Source organism: Hemitrygon akajei, chromosome 14 (genome assembly GCF_048418815.1).
Source record: "Hemitrygon akajei chromosome 14, sHemAka1.3, whole genome shotgun sequence".
Lineage (NCBI taxonomy): Eukaryota > Metazoa > Chordata > Chondrichthyes > Myliobatiformes > Dasyatidae > Hemitrygon > Hemitrygon akajei.
Genome location: NC_133137.1, coordinates 75,920,602 through 75,939,471, shown reverse-complemented (window position 1 = coordinate 75,939,471; position 18,870 = coordinate 75,920,602). Strand labels below are relative to the sequence as shown.

The 18,870-nt window shown below is 41.2% G+C and overlaps 1 long non-coding RNA gene across 1 annotated transcript; it reads left to right on the top strand.

Moving 5' to 3' along the window:
• Positions 1–1,029: 1,029 nt before the first annotated feature.
• LOC140738703 (uncharacterized) lies at positions 1,030–18,485 on the top strand. Its single transcript, XR_012101430.1, has 3 exons — positions 1,030–1,089; positions 16,136–16,306; positions 17,978–18,485. It is a non-coding gene; the product is annotated as an uncharacterized lncRNA (long non-coding RNA).
• Positions 18,486–18,870: the final 385 nt, after the last annotated feature.

The window sequence follows — 18,870 nt, the reverse complement described above, 5'->3', positions numbered from 1 at the left end:
AAGGGAAATTTATGATTCCTCCAGGAAAGGTGGTTGTCCATCATGTCTAACAATGATAGGAAACCTGTGCAAGAGAGTTTTTAAAGTGCACTGGGGTAGTTCCATTTTCTCGACCTTGGAAGTCCGAGCCCAGAGGCACAAACACACGCACAGACTGAGATCTTCCTTGGTTGCATTGCATGACCACGTCTTCTGTGCCCTGTCATGCCCTTCGCTCTCCATGGAGATTTGAAGAGCAGCCTTCCTGGCTGTTGTATCTCACCGTAGATCTCATCCGACCAGTCCACCAGAGCTGACTTTGCATGCTAGGACAGGCTTGTCCCTATCTCACCGAAGTATAAGGCCGCCGGCTACCCTCACCTGCTTTACCCGCCTGGCCAAGCGGTATACTGTCGCATGCAAACTGCTACTTGGAACCGCAGGTGAGAACTGAGTGTCTGGTGGGGACCAAAGTTGAGGGAGCGGAATGGGCACGACCCTTCATCAGAGGTGCTACCCCTCCCTGAACACCCCGTACACCGCCTTCCAGTAAATATCACACTTGAGGAATTAGTGTGACTATCCAGATGATCATTGTTTTCAGTAACAGTAGTAGAAACTGCCAAATCTCCTCCCCTTTTGATCCAATGATAAGACATCTTATTTGAATGGGCTGATCTGTTCATGGATGTACCAGAGAAAACCAGCACAAATAGAAATTAGCTGGCTTCACGAACCTGTTGGGGAGCAGAAAAGGAGAGGATTGGCAGTGGGAACTAATATACATAAAACAATATATCAAGCCAAAAGATAAAAGATAAATCTGTGCCAACAACCAATTCAAATAACCCAAAAAAAATCTAATCAAGAATCTTCTTTATTCTGTGCACAACCTGTTTCCAACAGTAGAACTTATGAAATATCAGTACGCTCCAGGGTGTTTTTAGTCAGTTCACTGTTAATATTAATATGTGCAGCTCCAATTTTGCAAGTTTAAAATTATTCTAATAATGGAATATAACATGATTCCCTTTCTATTATATTCTCTCTAATAGAAGTTCCCAACCTGTGATCCATGGACCCCTGGATATTGGTCCCTGCATAAAAAAGGTTGGAAACCCTTATTCTAATAAGGAATGTTTATTTGTACATCATATCCCTGTAGTACTGTGTATTTTTTTGCTAGAAAAGAACTGGAAACATTTCCATTTAGAATCTTAGTGCATCTTTTTTTAAAAATTGAACATTTAAGGTTATGGTTGACTTAAATTTGAGTGAGCCAGGCATTGAAGTTGCTTCCAACCATCTGTAAACAAAAAGAAATTCATTAACAAGCAACACACACACACACACACACACACACACACACACACACACACACACACACACACACACACACACACACACACACACACACACACACACACACACACACACACACACACACACACACACACACACACACACACACACACACACACACCTGGAGGAACTCAGCAGGCCAGGCAGCATCTATGGAAGAGAGTAAACAGTCGCCTATTTCAGGGCGAGAGTTCTGATGAAGGGTCTCGACCCTTCTTGGTATTTAACAAATGCTGTGCATCCATTGTGATTAGAGGATCCTAGTCCAAGCAGGCAGCATGGGTTTCCTTTCATAAACTCTACCTTCTGTGTGGGAAAGATTAAAAGTGGAAGCAGAGTCACTCAATAATGTTATGTTTATGAAATGACAATGAGTTAGGCAAACTTCCACTCACACTAAGAACACAGAATGTTAGAAGTTACTTCCATGGGATATTTGATACTTTGGATTATTACACAAAGACAAGGATCAATGATCAAATAATAATGTGATACTGTTGCAATATGCAATAATTTCATATACAGTAATCAATTATGCAGCAAAAATGGGACCTCTGATTACACAGTTCTGTCACACAATGTTCATAAGCTAAAAGTTTTTGGAGTGTACAGGGCCGATGTCAATCTTCGGGTGACACAGAAGACCTCCCCTGTGATAATGATATACACTGGTACCTCACTTATCACTCAGGATATGTTCCAAGGAGGAAGAGTGTTCAGTTGACTCAGCTCTGAAAGGGTTTATTACACACTGCAATGTCATAGGACAAACACTGCTGATTTAATGCACTCTTACCAGGCAAGCAATGTCAATACATTAATCAAGCTACCTAGATATATTCCAAATCTTAGAATCATATATACAGAGCTGTTGGCCAACAACAGTGTCCACCCAGCTAGTCCCAATTTCTTGCGTTTGACTCATATTTTTCTAAGTCCCATACCTCCATGTACCTATCCAACTGCTTCTTAGTCATAGAGTTATACAACACTACAGCACAGAAGAAGGGCGTTTGGTCCATCTAGTCTGTTCCATACCATTAATCAACATTGAACTGCACCATAGCCTCCATACCCCTCCATACCAAGTACATATCCAAACTTCTCTTAAATGCTGAAGTTGAACCTTCATCCACCACTCGGGCTGGCAGCTCATTCCACAATCTCACCGCCCTTTGAGTGAAGAAGTTCATTCTCATTTTCCCCTTAAACACTTCACCTTTCACCCTTAACCAATGATGTCTAGTTGTGGTCCCACACAATCTCAGTGGGGAAAGCCTGCTTGCATTTACCCTATCTACCTCTATCACCTCTCCTCTCAATCTTCTATGTTCTAGGGAATAAAATCCTAACCTATTCAATCTTTCCTTACAACTCAGGTCCTCAAGCCTTGGAAACATCCTTGTAAATATTCTTTGTACTCTTACAGTCTTATTTGCATTTTTCCTGTAGGTAGGTGACCAAAATGGCACACAATACTCCAAATTAGGCCTCTCCAATGTCTTAAATAATTTCAACATAACATCTCTAATCCTGTACTCAACAGATTGATTTGTGAAGCCAATGTTCCAAAAGCTTTCTTTAACAACCCTATCTACTTGTGACACTATTTTTAAGAAATTATGGATCTATATTGTCAGATCCCTCTGTCCCACTATACACCTTGGTGCCCTAATGCTCATCGTGTAAGACCCACCCTAGTTAGTCCTCCCAAAGTGCAACACCTCACACTTCTCTGCATTAAATTCCATCTGCCATTTTTCCAGCTGGTCCAGATCCCAGAGCAAGGTTTGACAGTCTTCCTTGCTGTCCACTACACCCCCGATCTTGATATAGATGACAAACAGCAATGGATCCAGCATCAATCCCTGCGACACTCCACTAGTCACAGGCCTCCAGTCAGGGAGGCAGCCCTCTACTACCACTCTCTGTCTTCTCCTGGAAAGCCAATGTTTAATCCAGGTTACTACCTCATCTTGAATGCCAAGTGACTGAGCAATTTCCCATTCAGGACTTTGTCAAATGCCTTGATGGAATCCATGTAGATAACATCCACTGCCTTGCCTTCATTAACATACTTGGTAACAATTTTAAAGATCTCTATAAAATTAGTTAGACATGACTTACCATGCAGAAAGCTCTGGTTACTATCCCTAATCAGTCCCTGTCTCTTCAAATTCTTACATATCCAGTACCTTAGAGCACTTTCCACTAACTTTCCCACTACTGATTTCAAACTCACCAGCTTATAATTCCTCAATGGATTTATCCATGCTAAAGACAGCAAACACGTCCTCTGTAATCTGTGTAGTGTCCATAGGTTCTTAAATGATACTATTATGCCTGTCTCAGTGACTTCCTCACGTAGCATTTTCCATGTACTCAATACACTTTGCATAAAAAAAGTTGCCCTGTAAATCCCTCTTTTCCTTCTCACCCCAAATCTATGCCCTCTGGTTTTGTTCTCCCCTACCTTGAGGAAAAGACTGCTCCCTTACTGTTCTATAAAGTTGTTCCTCATTTTCATACATTCCAAGGACCTGACCTGGCTAACCTCTCCCTGTATCTCAGGCCCACTTGTTCTGGCCACATCCTCATAAATCTTCTCTCCACTCTTTCCAGTTCAACTACATCCTTCCTATAACAGGGTGACTGAAACTATACAAGCTTTATATGGTACCGATGAGGTTTCACTTGGTGTATTGTGAGCAGTTTTGGATCCCTTATCTAAGAAAGGATGTACTGACGTTGGAGAGTGTTCAAAGGAGGTTCACAAAAATGATTCTGGGATTGAAAGGCTTATCTTATGAGGAGCGTTTGATGGCTCTGGGCCTGTATTCACTGCAACACAGAAGAATAAAGGGGGACCTCACTGAATCCTATCGAACGTTGAAAGGCCTCGATAGAGTGGATGTGGAGAGGATGTTTCCTATGGTGGGGGAGTCTAAGACCAGATGCCACAGCCTCAGAATAGAGGCATGCCATTTAGAACGGAGATGGGGAGGAATTTCATGAGACAGACAGTGGTGAAACTGTGGAATTCATTGCCACAGGCAGCTGTGGAAGCCAAGTCATTGGGTATATTTAAGGTAGAGGTTGATAGATTCTTGATTTGTCTGGGCATGAAGGGATACGGGGAGAAGGCAGAAAATTGGTGCTGAGAGAGAAATGGATCAGCCGTGATGAAATGGCAGAGCAGACTTGATGGGCCAAATGGCCTAATCCTGCTCCTGTATCTTATAGTCTTATATACATCTGCAACATAATGTCCCAACTCCTATACTCAATTTTTATTCCAGTGTCTTTATCCTCCCTTTCCAGCCCTGAAGAAGGATCTTGGCCCAAAACGGTGACTGTTTATTTATTTCCATAGATGTTGCCTGACCTGCTGAGTTCCTTCAGCATTTTCTGCATATTCTTATACTCAATGACCTGACTGATATAGGTCAGCATGTTGAATCCCTTTTCCACCACCCTGACTATATGTGATGCTACTTTCAATGAACTATGCACTTGTACTCCTAAATCCCTTGTTCCATTACATGCCTTAATACTAGTACAAGTTCTATGAATTTCACTTTCCAAAATGTGTCACTTCTCACTTGTCTGTACTGTATTGAAATCCATTTGTCTTTCCTCGGCCCACTTCCCTAACTGACTAAGATCCCTGGTAATCTACAATAACCTTCACTACCAACAACACTTCCTAATTCTGTGTCATCCGCAAAACTACAAAACAAACCTTGTGCATTTACAACCAGATCATTTATATAAGCAATGAATAACAAGGGTCACAGCACTGACCCCTGCAGCACATCACTAGACATTAACTTCCATACTGGGAAATAATTTTCAACCACTATTCTCTGTTTCCTATCTTTGAGATGATTTTGAATCCATCTAAACTGCTCTCCATAGATTCCATGGGACCTGACAATCCAGACCAGACTACCATGCAGGATCTTGTCAAGGGGGTTGTTAAAATCCAACTAAACAACTGCACTACCTCATCTACCTTTTCACTTACCTATTCAAAAATCTCTGTAAGTTTCCTCAAGAATGACTTTTTGCACACATGAAGGCATGCTGATTCCTCCTAATAAGACAATGTCTATTTTAGTCTGATAGATTCTGCCCCTCAGAATTTCCTCCAGTAACTTCCTCAGTACTGTTGTACTCTGGCTTATCATTGTTACCCTTTTTAAGCAGTGGAACAACATGAACCACTTTCCAGTCTTTGGGAGCTTCACCAGTGCCTGTCAATGCAGTAATATCTCCATAAAGGCCTCCCCAAAATTTCCTCTTTAGCCTCCCACAAAGTCCAAGGATGCACTGTCAGGGCCTGTTCTGCAAAGCTGTAAATGTCTGCTCCATTGTAATATCTTCCAAAACATCTCCAGTCGATGTTTCGGGCTGAGACCCTTTATCAGTCAGGATGAAGGGTTTCGGCCTGAAACGTTGGCTATTTTTATTTCCATAGATTCTACCTGACCTCCAGAGTTCCTCCATCTCTTTATATATATTATTCTGGATTTCAAGCATCTGTAGAATCTCTTGTGTTTATCACTCATTTCCCTTATCCCTTAAACAAGCATGAATTTCTCTCCTGTAAACAATGAGGAGAAATTCATTAAATTTCTAATCATCTTCTCAGGCTCAATGTGGTGAACTACATATACCTGTCTGGACACGCCCCTCTGTTGACTGCTCCTGTGGCTCCTCCCACAGACCCCTGTATAAAGGCGGTTGGAGGCACTGCTCCTCCCTCAGTCTCCAGGATGTTGTGTGGTGGTCTCTTGCTACTAATTGTGGTCTCTTGCAGCTAATAAAAGCCTATCATTTGCCTCCCATCTCCAAGAGTTATTGATGGTGCGTCACTCAAGACATAGGGGGTTCTGGTGATGTCTAAAGGGTTCTACTCCTTCCCTTGTCACCCCTTTTACACTTAATATAGCTATAGAGTCTCGTGGAATTTTCCTTAACCTTACCACCCAGATACATCTTATTCCCTTTCTTTGCCTTCCTGATTTCCCATTTTTATATTCCCCAAAGTATTTGCTTGATCACAACCTCCAAGCCTGATGTATTCTCCCTTCTTTATCTTGACTAGAACTTTTATATCTCACATCAACCAAGGTGTCTTAAAATTGACAGGTTTATCCTTCACCTTAATCAGAATATGCTTCTCCTGGACACTTGTGATCACACTCTTAAAAGCCTTCCTCCTGACATTCATTCCTTCTTCTTCAAACAAGCTTACCAATCAACCTCTTCTAGATTTTGTCTAATTTACTAAAATTAGCTGTGATCCAGTTTAGACCCTTGTCTGTAGACATCCCCATTCTTCTCCATAGCTATATTAAAGCCAATAGAATTATAATCCATAGAAGCTGGTTATCTGGTAAAGCAGTAAGTTTTGGCAACTGTATTTTTTTTTTAGCATTTCTTTATTTAAAAAATGCTCTTTTTTTAAACTACTAGAGATGAGTGTTCCGCAGCATATTACTAAGCAGGATACCATTGTACGCAATTACAATGCAGCATTACCATGCACAAGAAGTGAGATTTGAATACCAATACCTTAACTTGCAGTTGTACTATTCATAGGAACCTTACAGATTTCAGAATCAGAATCAGAATTGGGTTTAATATCACTAGTATACATCATGAAATTTATTGTTATGTGGCAGCAGTACAAGGCAATACGTAATAATAAAAACTGTAAATTACAGTAAGAAGAACATATATATATAAAAGTTAAATTAAGTACTGTAAGTAGTGCAAAAAGAGGAAAAAAGTGTTTTATTGTACACAGTATTTGTTGGGAAGTCAATAGAAACAAAAACCTCAGGCAAGCAGAGCATTAGGGCAGCAACATTTTTCACAATGTTATTCATGTTTCAGAGGCAGGGAGGACAAAGAGGGCAAAGGAATGCACACTAAATGGCAAAAAAATTACAGAGGAATAGAAGATCCTGGGAGACATGTCCACAATTCCCCATTGGCAGATTACCTAAAAGAAAGAGAAATCATACGGCAATTGCATTCAGTGCAAGTTAGCCCATAGCCAGTGTACAAATGCATCAGGGGAAAGATGAGAATTAAGATGTTCTAATCTACAATGTTTTAGTCACCAGTAGGGATACCATCTGCTCCCAAGGCCCTGTTATTTCTCTGCTGGCATATGGCCTTTTCGACTTCCTGTCAGTCAGGATTGTCGTGACTGGACTGGACAGTTTGCATTGGATAGGCAAGCATGTTTATGATTGAAGAGTTCTTTGAAATGTTCCTTCTGCTGAATGCCTTTCTACTCCTAATATTTTCTTCCCCATTCTTGCCTTGTAGTTGTGTGGAATGCCGGATGTTTGTGCCATGGTTTTAACAGCATTGAAGAATCTACACATGTCACGCTTATTAGTGCAATTATAGACATTCCTCTCTATTCCATTCACCATCTGTTCTTCAGTTCACAGATTTCTTGTCTGACGTCAGGCTTCTGCTACCTGTAAATCTGATTTTTCCTTCTCAGTCATGAGACATGGTGGAGTTTCTAATTTAACGTTTTGCATTTCGGATTAACTTCATCCTAAAAATACTGTCTACAGTCCAAGAATTCCAAAGGGTGAATTACTCTGCCTATTTCTCTGTCTATATTATCTAAATTGGGTGACAGGGTGGAGATACATTTCTACCAAAGGAGTGTAAGGCGCTCCTTCCTTTGGCTAGCCTGCAAGTCACCCTAGGGCAAGGTGTAGCACCTGCATAGACCCCCCATCAGGATCACATGAAGCCAAGGGAGCAGGTGGTAGATGGTTGTATGAGTAGCTGGTACATATCATGTCCTGGTTATACGACCACCGATGCCAGGCAGACAATCTCTGAAGAGCAACACGAGAAAATCTGCAGATGCTGGAAATAAATAAAAACACAAAATGCTGGCAGAACTCAGCAGGCCAGACAGCATCTATGGGAGGAGGTAGTGACGACATTTTGGGCCGAAACCCTTCATCAGGAGTTTGAAGAGCCATTATATGAAGAGTATTGATAATGGCTGGGGTCATCTGTCTTGTAAAGACACTGCCCAGAAGAAGGTAGTGGCAAACTATTTCCGTGGAAAAATTTGCCAAGGTCAATCATGGTCATGGGACCATGATCGCCTACATCATACAACACGGCATATAATGATGATGATTGTTTAATTGTTTCCATGATCCTACACAACACTTTAAAAATGTCTGATACAAAGTGGGTGGCATGGGTCTAAACTTATTAATCCCTGTTTTCATTGGAATTTGGAAAGAATGGGCATCATGAGTATTCACCTGCAAACATTTTTGACTTCTGATTAACATGCGGTATAATTTCTTAATTGTCTTTTTGTAGAACAGGAAGTATGGAGATAATTTAATTAACAAAAGAAAGATTACATAATTTAACTCAGCACCAATGCAATAGATTTAATGTGAAAACAAGGTTTTTTATTATGAATTGTCATTGATATTGATGAAAAGATTCACAAAGTCCATAACATTTGGTCAAATTACCTTGATAGACACGGGAGCATTAAAATTACTTGAATTGAAAAGGGATAAATCAGGACACATTCCAAATTGTATCGCTGTCTGGTATGGTGGGGGAGGGTACTGCACTGGATCAAAATAAGCTGCAGTCAGCTCCATCTTGGTTCAATGGCTCAATGGTTCAATTTAATGTCAGAGAACGTATGCCGTATACAACCTGAAATTCTTACTCTTCACAGACTTCCACGAAACAGAAAAAAAGAACAAAGAATTAGTGACAGAAAATACTAAAACCCAAGCCCTCTCCCCTTCCCACACAACAGCAGCAGCAAAAGCATCAACCCTCCCTTCCCCCCACTTGCTCCAGCTAAAGTATCAACCCTCCCTTCCCCCCACTTGCTCCAGCTAAAGTATCAACCCTCCCTTTCCCCCCACTTGCTCCAGCTAAAGTATCAACCCTCCCTTCCCCCCACTTGCTCCAGCTAAAGTATCAACCCTCTCTTCCCCCCACTTGCTCCAGCTAAAGTATCAACCCTCCCTTCCCCCACTTGCTCCTGCTAAAGTATCATCCCTCCCTTTCCCCCACTTGCTCCAGCTAAAATATCAACCCTCCCTTCCCCCACTTGCTCCAGCTAAAGTATCAACCCTCCCTTTCCCCCACTTGCTCCAGCTAAAGTATCAACCCTCCCTTTCCCCCACTTGCTCCAGCTAAAGTATCAACCCTCCCTTTCCCCCACTTGCTCCAGCTAAAATATCAACCCTCCCTTCCCCCCACTTGCTCCAGCTAAAGTATCAACCCTCCCTTCCCCCCACTTGCTCCAGCTAAAGTATCAACCCTCCCTTCCCCCCACTTGCTCCAGCTAAAGTATCAACCCTCTCTTCCCCCCACTTGCTCCAGCTAAAGTATCAACCCTCCCTTTCCCCCCACTTGCTCCAGCTAAAGTATCAACCCTCCCTTCCCCACACTTGCTCCAGCTAAAGTATCAACCCTCCCTTCCCCCCACTTGCTCCAGCTAAAGTATCAACCCTCCCTTCCCCCCACTTGCTCCAGCTAAAGTATCAAGCCCCCACCACCCACCATGCAAGGAATAGCAAACCCTCAAATAAATCATGACCATAAAATACTCCTGTCCATCCCAACACTTCGACAGCTCATTCAGACTCTCTCTCATTAGTGAGGGTGACAGAGAGATATCGCTCCTGCAACAAGGAGAGGTGAGACCAATAGTTCACTGTTTTGATGTTACAATTTTCTGCATCGCTTCTCCAAGCCCCCCAACTTGAGGACCAACAGACTCTCGCTCAGCATTGAAAGAGAGAGAGATCACTTGAGTGCAGCGGCCTTCCGACAGCATGGATACCACCTGCTGTCTCGATGTTTCAATCTCCCTCAACACTTCAGTCAGCAATATCGGCAGGGGACTGGGTCGTCCATGGGTCCACACTGTGAAAGCGCACTTCTTCCAAGCCTCACGTTATGAAATGCCACATGGCAAGTCCTGAATGGAATCCCACCACGCGTAGAGAACCAGGACAGGAAAATCTGCAGAAGCTGGAAATCCAAAGCAACACACACAAAATGCTTGAGGACCTCAGCAGGTCAGGCAGCATCTATGGAAAAGAGTAAACAGTTGACGTTTTGGGCCAAGACCTTTCACCAGGAATGGAGAAAAGATGAGATTAGAACAAGAAGGTTGGGGTGGGCAGGAGGAAGTACAAGGTGGTAGGTGGTAGGTGAAACCAGGAGAGGGGGAGGGATGATGTAAAGAGCTGGGAAGTTGATTGGTGAAAGAAATAATGGGCTGGAGAAGGAGGAATCTGTTAGGGGAGGGCAGAAGACCATGGAAGAAAGAGAGGAGGTGGATGGGCAGGTAAGGAGATAAGCTGAGAGAATGGGGAATGGTGAAGGGGATGCAATTACTGGAAGTTCGAGAAATCGATGTTCATGCCATCAGGTTGGAGGCTATCCAGATGAATTACAAAATGTTGCTCCTCCAACCTGAGTATGGCCTCATCACGTCGGTAGAAGAGGCCACGAACTGACATGTCAGAATGGGAATGGGAAGTAGAATTGAAATAGGTGGCCACCGGGAGATCCCGCTTTTTCGGGCTAACAGAGTGTAGATGCCTAGTGAAGCAGTCTCCCAATCTATGGTGAGTCTCATCGATATTTGTGAGGCCACACTGGGAGCACTGTATACAGGAGATGATTCCAACAGACTCACAGGTGAAGTGTCATCTCACCTGGAAGCACTGTTTGGGGCTCTGAATGCTAGTGAGGGAGGAGGTGTCAGGGCAGGTGTGGCACTTGTTCTGCTTGAAAGGATAAGTACTAGAAGACAGATCAGTGGGGAGGGACAAATGGACAAGAGAGTTGTTTACGGAGTAATCCATGCAGAAAGTGGTGGTGGGATCCCTTTGAAGGCAGTAGTTATGGAGAGTTATATGCTGGATGTGGATGCTAGTGGGGTGTAGGGGAGGACAAGGGGGACCCTATCCCTGGTGGGGTGGTGGAAAGATGGAGTGAGGTCAGATATGCGCAAAATAGAAGAAATGAGGGTGAGGGCAGCATTGTTGGTGGAGAACGGGAAACTCTTCCTCTGAAGCAGAAGAACCACCGTTTGAGTTGCAGCTGTAGATTAGGACCCCAGCCACCTTGGGCACTAGCCTTCCCATCATCCAGGACATCTTCAAGGAGCAATGTCATCATTAAGGACCACCATTGTCCAGGTCATGACTTGTCCTCATTGATACCATCAGGGAGAAGGAAAGGGAGCCTTCTTCCCATCTGCCATTCGATTTCTGAATGGACATTAAACCTATGAACACTACCACATGACTTTTTTCACCTTTTTTTCACTACTTGTTTAATTTAACTTACATATACACCTCTCACCAATATTCGCAGTTTTTATGATTATGTATTGCAAGGTACTGCTGTTGCAAAACAAATTTCACAACATATGCCCATGATATTAAATCTGATTCTGATTCTGAAACATGCAAATTGTTAAGGGTCTGTACAATAAGAGAGATGACAGCAGGACTAGAATGTTCTTGTCAATTAATGCAGACTAGTTTGGAGTCTTTCCAAAGTCAAGTGGATGCAGAAAGCAAAGGGTAAGTGACAGAGTATTGTAATAATGATGTTATCAGCACCTTAGGCCTTAAATGTTTTCTGCCCTTTTCCTGAATGTGTAAACTGAAATGTCAAAAACTCTTGGGGAGTGAAATCTGTTGTCTAGTTTTCCTATTTCACTAATTTACTATGTGAACACATACAACAGTCATTGAATAACATACCCAGTGCTCTTGAATCATAACATTTTGAAACTTTTAGTGTTAAATGATTATACATAGTAAAGAATAATAGCTTCTGTCACTGCTGCTAATTTCCCCTTTGAGCTCGAGGATAATCACACAAATTCTCTTCGGTCTTGTATCAAAGATGTTCTCCAAACCTTGCAGCGTAGGAATGCCAGGATAGGCATTTTAACACACAGCACCTTGCTCTACCCAACATGTGTCACCATCACACATTCTGTCATGTGGCTGCCCATGAGTATTTATCTTTCAAATTAGTATTCACCTTACATTGTTAATCAGCATTAACAGTGTGACTGAATGAGCTGAAGAGAAATTACAATGAACATAAACAATTTTCATAAATTTCAGTTTGTCATGTAATGGGATGTTTGATCCAGTGCATACACCAATAAATTCAGTGGAGACAATTCACTCTGTGCTAGCTATGAATTCTTTCCCTAATTATAAATTATGTCCTAAAGCCTTTCTAAAACCTAAACACACCCTATCTATTATTGCAAATTTCTATCTCATCAGAATCCAAACTTGAATGTTACAGTTAATTTCTGGCTTTTTCTTCCTGGCCACCCATCACAACACACTATTTCCGGATATCAAAAGTTATACCAATTCTGAGACATTACTATTGAGATTATGAAAGTCTTGGACAATCAGAAGCCAATTGAATCCAACATTTTGTTGTACAAGAAATTTATGAATAACGATTATATATATTTACAACAAACAACAAAATGGAAAGTGCAACTATACATTTTTAAAAATTTAATAATTTTGAGGGCATTTGGGTGTCATTGGCAAGATCTGTGGGTGTCTGGGTGGAGATATGTCTCTATCAAAGGAAATGTAGAGGGCTCCTTCCCTCTGCTAGCCTGCTGGTCACCCTTGGGCAAGGTGTAACATCTGCTTAACCCCCCTGATCAGGGTCATATGAAGCCATGGGAGCATGGATGGTCGTATGAGCAGTTGGTGTATATCACAAGTCCTGGATATGTGACCACTGACAGCAGGCAGGCAAACTCTGAAGAGTATTGATAATGGCTGGGGTCACCCATCTGGTGAAGACACTGCCCAGAAGAAGATAATGGCAAACCACTTCTGTAGAAAATTTTGCCAAGAACAATCATGGTCATGGAAAAAACTTGATCACCCACGTCATACGATCTGGCACACAATGATGATGGTCAGTTGAGATTCAGTCATAATTTCCAGATGGTGGGGTGGTGTGCTGTGGCAATTCTACTGAATACCAGGGGTGGGTACTTAGACTCTATCTTTTTGGCCATGGTTATTTCCCAGCACTTTTGTGTTACAAAGACTTATTAATCATCCTATTCCCTTGATAAAAGTTGGGTATCTTTATAACTGTTTGCTTATTTACTGTAATGCCAGTAAGGCTAGGCTCCAACACCAGTCTTCACATGCTGTCCAGTGATGGAGCACAGCCCTTGTCATTCAGTAAGTCCTCTAGCCAGGAAAAGCTTCATTCCATCTTGGAACGGATATTGAACCCTTGACACTACCTCACAACTTTTATTTTTATTTTTAATTTTTGCACTACTTATTCAATTAAACTATTTTACATATAATCTGATTGCAACACACAGTTTTTTTCTCTCTCTGTTGTTATGTATTGCAATGTACTACTGCTGCATAGCAACAAATTTCACAACATATGCCCCTGATATTAAACCTGATTCTGAACCAGTTGCTGTCCATTGACTTGAGTTTTGTCAGTGTTCTTGATGCCATGTATAATTTGGAGGTGCATGGTAGCTTAGTGGTTAGCACAGCTCTTTATAGCATCAGCGACGTGGGTTCAATTCCCACCGCTGCCTGTAAGGAATTTGTACATTCTCTCCATGACCGTGTGGGCTTCCTCTGGGTGCTCTGGCTTCCTCCCACAGTCCAAAGACGTACTTGTTGGTAGATTAATTGGTCATTGTAAATTGTCCTTGTGATTAGCCAAGGATTAAGTCAGGGGATTGTTGAGCGGTGTGACTCAAAGGGGTGGAAGGGCCTATTCCATGCTGTATCTCAGTAAAATATAAAAATAAAAAATACTCAAATACTAACTTGATTTTAGTGTTTTCGGTACAATGCCTAAGTATGACTACAGCTGCCCAGATGCTCATATTATTTGATGGGAGTTAATAAGAAGGGAGTTCTTAAGAAAAATGGTTAAAATGAAGAAAATAATAATTAATAAGTGAAAGTAATTGAAAATCAAGTATTAAAAAGAGAAATTTACTAATGGTGCAAAGTCAGACAAATATTTTAATTCACAGTGACTCGCATGGTCAACATTGTTAAATAATTCAGCCAAAGGAAGAATAATCTGAAGCAAAAGGAGAACTTAACTGAAAACTTATTCAGGCAGAAGTTGACAAAGTGGGAGGGATTTATTTATGTTAAGGTCATGAAGTGCATTTTGCATTTGTTAAATGATCATGTAGATTTCCCCGTGGCAATGTTCGAAACATGATCAGGTTTGTTTTTAATGATGTCAGGTAGTTGGGAATTTTTGGGGCTTTCATTTGATCCTCTGTTACATGTTCAGTGGAAATCCCAGGGAATCTGCCTCTGTAATTGGTGGTTTCCCCTGTGTTATCTGGAATTGCTGGTAGGTGGGAAATTAGGATAATTCTGATGGAAATCCTACTAAATGACAATCTGAATTAGAATAAACAAACTACAGCATGATAGTGCGATGTAATTACAGCCCTGGGCATTCCAAAGTTCAACGTTTCATACTGGTGCCAGTCTGTAAGGAGTCTCTCCACGTCCTCCCCGTGGAATATGTGGGTTTTCCCCGGGTGCTTCAGTTTCCTCCCACAGTCCAAGGACGTACCGGGTAGGTTAATGGATCATTGTAAAATGTCCTGTGATTAGGATAGAGTTAATCAGGTTTGTTGGGGGTTGTTGGGGCGGCTTGGCTCCAAGGGCTAGAAAGGCCCATTGCATGCGGTAAATACTGTGTGCTGAAATAAAAATTTAAAAAATAAAATAAAACTATCATTTACAACAAATTAAATTTATTTAATTACCTAACATTTTAAAATTTATTAGTTCTCATTTTTGTAACATCTATAACTTTAAATCTATGTTATGTGTACATCTTTATCTACTAAATAATAAACTTTGACTAAGAGACTGATAGGCACCGGCAACATGCAAAGGTAGCCATCCAGATCTTAACAGTTAAAGGAAAGAAGAGCACCCTGAGCTTTGTGAGCTTTGGGATGTCCGTTGTCAGATCAGGTAAGAATGAAATCTATTCCTGAGACTTTGAAGCGTTGATTGAAATCTGATACTTCAAAGCTCGGATAAAAACAGGTACTGACACTTAGCTGGCTATTGAAGAAAGAACAGAAAATTTTGCCATCCCTTTCTGTACACTTTTAATAAATTCTAGGGAAATAGATCAGTGGTTCTCAGCGTTTTTCTGCTCGTGACCTACTTGTGATTTTCATTTTCCTTTGTGGACCCACTCTCCATAGTGTCTGTTAGCTGCTGAAGTTTTGTTTTGGTCAACTGTACTATTTACTCTAATACACAGTTAATATTTATAGGTATTATAGGTTATAGGTATTATTATATGTTAAATATAATGTTATAGGTATATGTGAAAAATAAAAACTATTTCAAAGTTCTGGATAGGTTACTTTATTTATAACAGATCTAATATTCTTCCAACAGGCAACAAAAATTGCTTATTATTGTTACTTCAGGTATTTACATACTTTGCATGTTCTACCAGTACAATCGTCTATGCGGTGGTGTGCTGGGGCAATGGCATCAACATGGGTAATGCCAAAAGGCTCAATAAACGGATTAGATAGGCTGTCTTTGTTATAGGAGTCAAATTGGACACACTGGAGGCTGCGGTAGAATAAAGGACCCTGTGGAAAATCCTGGAAGTTCTGAACAATGTTTCTCACTCTCTGCAGGTCACCTTGGCTGAACAGAGGAGCACTTTTAATAATAGACTAAGACAAATGCACTGCTCCAAAGAGCGCTAAATGATGTCATTCTTACCCTTGGCCACTACCATCTATAATGAGTCAACTTATTGCTGAAGGAGGGAGAGGGGATAACTCCTTCTTGTTAGACTGTTTGAGGTAACTTATTTTATACTCTTTCTTACTCTCTTTTGCTATTTGTATATCTGTGCACTTGTAATGCTATTGTGACACTGCAATTTCCTTTAGGATCAATAAAATTTCTATCTAGCTATCTCTATCTATCTATTTAGTGAGATCCTTGCAACTGATGTGAATAACTGAGTTTTTGAATATCTGGTTGCAAGTTGTTTATCGATAATTGAAGATCAGCTCTTTTCACAACATCAAGCTGGATACGAGCTTCTGATAGCAGGTGAAGAGATTGACTAAAACCACGTTTAACTAGATAAGAGGTGGAAAATCCAAGTAAGAACAACGTTGCTTTCTTCCAGAGCTGTGGAAACTTATTTTGAATATCACTAGTTATCCAGACATTTTGCTTGCTGCATTTGAATTTTGCTTGAGCTGTTATGTTGCTCTGCAGCCCAATAAGCCACTCTGGCATCATGGTGTCAACATCACACGCAAACTGCTGGAGGAACTCAGCAGGCCAGGCAGCATCCTTGGAAAAGAGAATAGTCAATAGTCAAGGATAGTCAAGGCTGAGACCCTTCAGCAGAACCAACCCAAAACGTCGATTGTTTATTCCCCTCCTTAGACGCTTTAGATGCTGCCTGACCTGCTGAGCTCCTCCAGCACATTGTGTGTATTACCCTAGATTCCCAGCATCTGCAGTACCTCTTGTGTCACAGGAGATGCATTTTACATATCTAAAAAGAGTGGTACCTGGAATATGCTTGTTCAAAGAGAACTATATTACTAATTTTTAAAAATTCTTTCATAAGGTAGTATTTATTGTTCATCTTATGTTGCTTAGAAGAAATAATCATTACGTACATATTGTGAGCCACTCTGGGTAAGGAGATGCAGAGCCTTTCTTTAAGGGTTTTAACGAATCATTTGTCTGAATTCCTGGCATTACTTGCAAATGTCCTGATTCATTGGGCTGATCCTCCAGAATGACCCACCACCCAAAACTAGTGGCACAGTAGCGTAGGGGCTAGCACATCGCTTTACAGTACAGGTTACCCAGGTTTAATTCCCGCCAGTGTCCGTAAGGAGTTTATACGTTCTCCCCGTGACCGGGTGGGTGGCTCCAGTTTCCTCCCACAGTCCAAAGTACCAGTTGGTAGGTTAATTGTTCATTTTAAATGGCCTGTGATTAGGTTAGGATTAAGTCGGGGGTTGCTGGGTGGTGCAGCTAAAAGGGCCTCAATAAAAAAATGTAAAAAGTTACCATCCATTCACAGTATTTTCCTGAGAGACATACACAGGAAGAATTTTATGAGATCTTTAGGTCTTGGAAGCAGAATAATGAGGCATTAGTGGTGGGTAGAGCTTGCACCAGATCGTCCTGAGGCGGAATTCCTTGGGAAATCACGGATTACTTTTGACAAAGCTTTGGCTGGAACTTTGTCAAAGTTATGGAGTAATTTCAACACTTTTCAAATGTCTATGTCATTTTAAACTATTGCAACTGATTCACATTCTTTAAAAATATCAAAGGTTAAAGAAATTAAAGAAAAGTTCATTTATTAATAGAAAGGTTGGGGTCTCGGCCTGAAACGTCGACTGTGCTTCTTCCTATAGATGCTGTCTGGCCTGCTGCATTCCACCAGCATTTTATGTGTGTTGCTTTATTAATGGAATCTCTTTCTCATTCCATAGGTTGGAATTCTCCATTGAAATTAATCATTTTTCTGATCCTAAGCCAGGCGTGATTGATACGGATTGAGAGAGGCAATTGCTCAGTGGAATGCTATAGAATCCCTGTATGCCAGAACTTCTCCAGTAGTCTCCATGTGGGATCTGGTGACAGAGCCCAGCACCTAATATTCAGGAAGTCCTGGACACAAAGCACCACGACCTAACTCTGGAACTGTCTTCACTGCAAATGGATGAAGACTAGCAGTTTGCTTTGAAAGGCTGACCAATGCCAGCTAGACTTGGACCATTGAATTCAGTCAGGATTTGAGCACTTGACCTTGGTCTTGCTCCCCACCCCAACCGCTTATGTTCCTGCTGTTCAAACATTATCCAACACCTTGAAGTGCATACCATCATGTGCTGCCTTTGATGAATTTTTGTTATGTTTTATCATAACTTTACTGTGCCTGAAGATACAATTGAATTACCTCCATATACATCATGATTAATAACAATCACAATAATCCATCTACACTGTTAGTATTTGAATTTCTAATTATTTAAATGATGACAAAGCATAATATTAACATTTAGATTTGCCAAATTTTAGCAGTTTCTATGATATTATTAATACAACAACCAAAGCAAAGAGTGATCTACATTACTGTGCAGAAGCTTTGGGCACGTATACAATACACAGCTAGATTGCCTAAGACTTTTGCACAGAACTGTAGTAATTTTGTGTATTGCATTGAGGTGCTGCCACAAAAAGAAAAAAAAAACAAATTACATGACATCCGAGGGGTGATTGATAAGTTCGTGGCCTGAGGTAGAAGGAGTTAATTTTAGAAAACCTAACACATTTATTTTTCAACATAGTCCTCTCCTACATTTACACACTTAGTCCAGCGGTC